The sequence below is a fragment of the Capsicum annuum genome, chromosome 1 (genome assembly GCF_002878395.1).
Source record: "Capsicum annuum cultivar UCD-10X-F1 chromosome 1, UCD10Xv1.1, whole genome shotgun sequence".
NCBI lineage: Eukaryota > Viridiplantae > Streptophyta > Magnoliopsida > Solanales > Solanaceae > Capsicum > Capsicum annuum.
This window is the reverse complement of record NC_061111.1, coordinates 562353-569626: the sequence shown is the minus strand read 5'-3', so window position 1 is coordinate 569626 and position 7274 is coordinate 562353.

Sequence of the window (7274 nt, the reverse complement as noted above, 5' to 3'; positions counted from 1 at the left end):
GATATTGTAACTACTTTTTAAGGGTGGACGTACATTTATGTAAATATTGTAAGTTAAGGTGTATGTTTATGTTGTTTTTCCAAAGAATAAGTATAACTTGTTTTGTGACATGTCATCATTGGAATGCTTAGCTCAATTATTAGAGCGAATAAGGGAAGTATATTCAACCAATCAATTATTATAGTCCTTTATGATTCTTAGAGGTGTCAAATGATCAAATCGGGCAAAATGATGAACGGAATGGATCATTAATTTGTTTCTAGTTTAATTTGAATGAGATATATACTTGATTAAAATAAGTGGATTATAGCTCAATCAGTCTTAACTATGACCAAGTTTTTTTTCCCCCTTTTTATGAGTCAATTTGAGCTACATATACTACTTGGTCTAATTAGCTCAACTTCAAGATGAATTGACTTGGACCGAGTAGCATTCTTATTTAGTACTTGCACAATATCTTCTACTTCGTGTTTACTGTTACATGTTGCTACTTTGGTTGTGTTTATCTTGCTACGTTGTTGTCGTTATTTCTTTCTTTCTAGCATTTCTTGTTTTATTTGCTTTATTTCTTGCTATCGTGGTGTCATATTATTCTTTTTTGAAATTTGTTTTGATCGATTCTTTCTCTTTTAAGCCGAAGATTTATCAAAAACAACCTCTCACCCCACAATGTTAGAAGTAAGATTTGCGTCCATTCTACTCTTTCCAAACCCTATTTATAAGATTTTACGGGGCACGTTGTTGTTGTTAATTTGGACTCTACTCAAATTGGCCTTCTATAGAACTATGCCCCACACAAGGCATAACACGCTCAAACCTAAAAATAATTTCTCATTAATAGTGTATATATCATTTTATCAAAAGCTGGATTAAATATAAAAAAAAACTAAAGTCATTGTCTTCCAACGAGGAAAATCACTATCCCTATATGCAGAGTTATCTAACAGTATGGAATTGCTATTGAAGCCAAAAGCTAATGCAAGTGAAAAGGTGACACTGTTAGTCCATTTTTGGTTGAAGAGTTGGAGAGAATTGACTCTTGTATCTTCTTGGAAAAGAATCAAAAGCATTTATTCATTACAACTTTTTACTTGGAACTTTTGTTTTGTATATCAATTCTAATATTTTGTTTGATATAATAAGGACGAAAAAAAATTCACAAATCAATGTGTCGTGGAAGAGTTGTGTTTACCAAATCAAAGACATCTAAAGTTGAGAATTACTATAAATCTTTTTAATCTTAGATTTTTCTCATTTGTTACATAATGCAAAAGAATCTTTTTCTCTTTCTCTCCCCCAACTTTGTAATAATTTAATTGTGTTATAATAAGTGAAATCTTGGGTAGTGAAAAAGCATGCACCAAAAAGGACTCCACCTTTTTCTCTACTTTTTCAACTACTCCCATGCACCTTTTTTCTAAGGTTATTCGCTGAATGATTAAAAACGTCCAAAATTAATTAATTTTTAATTTGTAACAAAGCACTCTAATGTTGATTTTCGTGTTTTAAACTAACACAACTTTATTCACTCATCAAATAGAACTTGGAAATGAAGCTGCCATTCTATTTTTTTTTTAGACAATGAATCTACTATTCTAGTTTTTTTTTAACATATAATAAAGCTTCTAAGATAAATGAAACAGAAGGTTCTGTGTAGCTAGGCTAGTAGTTGCAATTTGCAACAAGGGGCAAAAATTAAGGCAGAGTTTGTGTATAAGAAGAGTTGGTAGGTTTTATTGAGGAAATGAAATAGAAATATAGGAGACAGGAAGTCAAAAAGTAGCATTGACAATTCACCTTATTAAAAATAGATATTTATTTTTATTTATACAATTTTAAAAATTAAGGAAGAATTATCACTCGAGTCTTTATTTATCTTTATTATTTGGTATAATTATTTTTTAAAATATTAAATTTATTATATTTAATAAATGATATAATAAATTGTCTTTTATCTATTCCTCTTTAAAAAAATATGTCAAGTAAATACTAAATAAATAAAAGTGAAGTAGGGAGTAATATACACCCCTAGTCCTGCTAAAATAAATTCAAGTATTAATTGCAGCAGGGTATAGTGAAAATCAGTGCAGCACCTCGAGTCAATGAAGTAAAAAACACAACTTCTATTCAAACCGTGAAAAAGAGAAAAAGCTATATATTTCATGCTTTTTTTCTTGCACTAGGGACAAACCCTACTTTTTTTTCTGTCTCTGTGTCATATTTGATACATTTCTTATGAAAATTATAGACGTACTAATTTGAAATATATTTAATTTTACGAATAGTTTTTGAAATTTTAAATTTGATTGTTATTATTATTATTATTATTGTAGCTATTTAATATTAAGGTAACATGGAGAAAAAGAGTTTCATGAAACTCTTTTAATTTTATAAAATAACAAATAAAATAAAATATTTATTTTTTTTATATAGGAAATAGGAATCAAGAAACGATGAAGTAAAAAATAACCGTGTCATATTAGACACCTCTTATCTTTAGCCTCTTTCAAAAATTTTCAGTATCAAGTCAAGTCACATGTACGGCGGGATAACAGTATGTGTATATATATATATATATATATCAAACACATCTTTTCACATTGTTAAAGAAATTATGAAGTTACTTCATTGCTAAATATTTGCTCTATTATATAGTGAAAGAAATTTTGCACATTTTATTCAAGGATCGTGATTTTTTCTACATTTCAGATAGCATTAATAGTGAGCATCTCGTGTGTAAGTTGAAGAAATATATCTATGGCTTGAAGCAAGCTTCTCGCTTCTCGATAATGGAATTAGAAGTTCGAGAAAAAATATCACTTTTATGGGATTTGTGGAGGACAAGATTGATCAATGGTCGTGTAGTGCCATTGGTGGGAAAACCAGTTTTGAGGTGCTCAACAATCAACCTTTTAAAGGCAAAGATGCATAACCTATTAGATCTCTCCTACTTAGCATAAAATTAATAATTCTAACTTTAATTTCTAGAATGTACAAAACAATTGTGTTATATTATTTGTAACTTTTCCATGTTGTGTACATATTATAGCCAAAATAGAACGTATGTAACCGGTAACATGTATTTATTTGGACATGAACTCGATATGACCTTAAGCACGACGATACATAACATAAAAATCATAGTTGAAAATGGTGACCATTAAGTAGTTCGAGTAGCAACAAGTGGTGTAGCGAAATTGATTGCATGCAACAAGAGGGAAAAATGGACCACATTAACATTACCTTCTAAGTAGGGAAATGAAAAGCTGGCAATGTTGTTGAACTACCAATTGAAAATTTGAATTTAAGTTAGAACAAAATAGTGAAAAAAAAAGAAGGTGGATGTTAATAATAAACCAAAGGGATTTCTGCATTATGAAAGCTTTAGAACAATAAAAGTCTTCTCTATTTCACTTCACGCAAACAAAAGTGAGATAATTGAACAAGGGAGCAGAAACAGTTTAAAACCAGAAATATGAAAAAGGCTACCACTAGATGTTGTACTATATTTTTCTTAAAAGTTGATTGATTTTGTCCATTTTTAACTTTTCAAGTTGACTCTTCTAAAAAAAAGTTACATATGTCCCACTACAAAATGAATAGATTAACACTATTCCAACGGCTCAATGATTATCATTAATCAATAATAATCAATAGTAATCTACTTCTCCATTTCAAAATAAATGATATTTATCTTTTTATTTTATTTCAAAATTACAAGTGAAGCATTTCCATCATCAATTAGTAGGTAAAGAGTTCGAGTCATGCTGGAGAGTTGGAACAATATTTATCTTTCCAGGGTAAGGATAAATTAGTAGAAATATATCTTACTTTCTAAAAATGTGAAGGTTTTTCAATGGGTGTATGTATCCAAGCTAATAAAAAACATCACTTATTTTAAAATTGTGTGTGTATAATCTTAGCTCTTCAAAGATTTATTTTCAAGTCATGAGTTCTTCAATTTTGAAATACAAATCTATATGGAGATGAGCAATTTATTTATGTTTGTTTACAAGTGTTTAGAGACATTTTTTTTTTTTGTTGAGAAAAACGGGTATATGCATCAAAGTAACTAATGAGGTGGAATATGCATCAATTAAAACCATAGTAATGTGAAAAAAAGAATTACTATGCCATATATTTATTGATTTAATGTTATAAAAAAGGGGTTCGAGTAGGTTTTTACCGAAATTAATTTGAGTTGTTTTATGAGGAAACCCTAGTTGAATATTAGGTTTAGAAAAGTGGCAAAAGTTAAATAACTAAGGGTAATAGTGTCATTTCATAAAACACAAGGGGGAATGGCTGAACAAAGTCTGGCCTATCTGTGTATCCACAAGCATAGAAAATGAAGTTACACATTGAACGAGGGTCCCCTTTTTTCATTAAATTGATAATATCACATTGTATTGTTTTTTTGTTTTCTCTAAAGAACCTAGCAGTACTTTTTATACATTAATTATCACTGCAAATAAAACTTTGGGAAAAAAAATCAAATATATCGTCCTTAAACTTTTAAAAATGATACGTAAATACCTTCAATTATATTTTTAGATTGTTATCTTTATCGTCGTATTCCTGTGGCATATGTATCCGTAAGTGTAACGGAGAGACACCATCATGCTTCTGAAGTCATAAATTCAAAGAATTTAGCATGTTGGAATTGAGGCAAGTGGTAATGCTAGTGTATTATGTAGCCTTACACAAATGCTTATTTTGTCATAGAGATTCCTTTTTCTATTTTACGTGAACAAAATTGGCCCTGCTATTGATTGTCAAGTTTCTTGTTGCAGCTGAAATCAAAATATTGTTAAGTCATTTCACTGTCAAGCTTACCCTATTCATGTTATTATTATATAGCATATCTTATATATCTCGTGATATACATTTACTTATTACTATTTTTTTCATTAATTCTCTTTTTCTTCTCCTCATATATATACGTTTCTTTTTATCAGCATTTTCATCTTGCCCTTTTTGGCTGACTTTCTGGTTATGATTTGGAGAAAAAGTTTACATGATGCTTATATTAGGTGGTCATCTATAGATAATTGTCTTCTTTTCTTTAAAAAAAAAAAAAAAAAAAAACCTTTTCTGTTTGACAATATAATTACACAAAAAGTTTACGACGTACGTACCAAAATCAACAATATATTCCTCTTTTACAAAAAACAAGTTGTCAATATATAGCGCTTATCAGATAGATCAATTAATCCAATAATGTCAATAATAACATGTTAGGTACAAGCAGTACTCATAATTATTGACTCGAAACTTTCAATTATGCTAGAATAGACTCTGATACTGTTGTATGGTCAACTTTACAATATATGTTATGCTTTGATAAGTGCTACGGTTCCAAATGTTTGACATTAAGTGTATATAGAATTAGGGTATCTAATCAAATTTAAAAGGTATTGAGCTATTCCACCAATTAATCTATAGTTTAATTTGGACTTAGAATACTCGGATTCTTTTCTATGGTTCCAAAATTTTGTAAGTAAAATGTCGTGATCCCATTCCCATGTGAATAAATCTTATGCCATATTGAATGTACGAAGAAATAAGCTAAGGTTGCTTACACACTACTTCCCTGGATCCTATTTGTGAAATACACTAGATATATTATTGTTGTTGTTAGAGTTGTGACCCGAATTTTGTTGGTTCGGCCCAGAAAATTTCGCGGTGCGACCCATATTTGTGATTTTCAACGGGGGCAGTGGTGGTAGCATAGGAATCGGGGACTAGGACCTATTTGTACGCACGTACTATCTAAGTGCGATTTAGTGGGTTATTTTCATTATTCAAAAAATTCAGCCTTCTCCACATTTTACTCTCTCTCCATTATAGAGAAACCTCCTTTGCAAGGATTTCATTATTCTTGTTTTCTTTTATTTGTGGTTTGCTTATTCTGTCTGAATCATAACAGTTGTTTCATCAAATTTTGGCAAGAACAACATATTAAAAAATTAACTAAACGTTGAGTCATTATTTCATGATTATGAAAATAAGTTTGATAATTTTACCTTGTGCATAATTAGGTTAAAGTCAAGAGGAGAGATGGTGACACATGAAGAAAGGGAGGGTATAGGTATATGTCTGTGTAGGGGGTGAGGGGGGAGTTAAGGGTGGGTAGTGGTCATATTTGTGGAGCCAATTGTAGGGTCAAGGCCCATGGTGTCTGTTGCTTTGCTTTTATGACTTTGTTTGTCCTTTAATACACACCCCCACCCCCTCTTTCTTTCTCCATCCTGTATTTATTATCCCCCCACTCTTCATTCATTCTCTACAATAACAACAATTCCCCCTTCTCTTCTCCTCTTCCAATTTCTTCCACATAGTTTTCTTTAGTTCTTGTATATCCCCAAGATTCATACGAGGAAGTTCTCTCAGTTGAGGGGAATGTTGTCTGGCTCGAGGTCACCAATTAGATCCATAAGCCCCATTCTATGAAAAAGGGGTTATGAATCATGAGTTAGTGTTGTCGGACCAGGCTTCATTCCCCCCAATTGTTGCTTCCTCCAGAGGCGAAACTAGAAGGACAGAAGAGGTTCATTTGAACCATCTATGTCACAATATAATACTTTATATATATTTCGTGAAATACTTCTAAATATTTATTAATGTAAAGTTTTGTCTCCGATACTATCGTTAACAAACTTAGTTGAATGTCCGTCCATACATGTATTAATTTTGAAAAAGGTAAAAAAATATCAAATGTGAGATCTTAGTGTATATGAGATGAGTTTTTTTTTGTAGGTTGTGAGATTTGGTAATTATTAGGTAATGTTGGTGGACAAAAGCAGATTGGTGTAATGATGAAGATTTTTGACTCCTTCAACTTTCCTGCCACAGTAAAGTAGAATGAGCCTATGCTTGTGTCAGTTTTCTCTCTGTTTTGAGTTAGTGTTACTCATCATTTTTCTCATGATGGCTTCTTGAATCTCTTCTGTCTGTTTCTGCTACTATCTTTTAACTTTCATCATTACCATTCTACTCATCATCTCTTATTTTAGGGTTTCACTTCCTACTTCCCACACGTGATATAATTTTACATTCATTTCAGTTTCCCAAATGGAAATTATATATCCCTCGGACTTATAACGTTGTGTCCAGTCAAACATCTTCTCATAAGTTAGGACGTAAAGAGTAACATTTACCATAATGGCCAAGCATTTTTGGACTCGATTGTTTTTCTTGTTATGTTATGTTATATTTTGGAGCTACAATAATATTTCACCATGGAGACATTATTTGATTGTTTTTGGTTCATT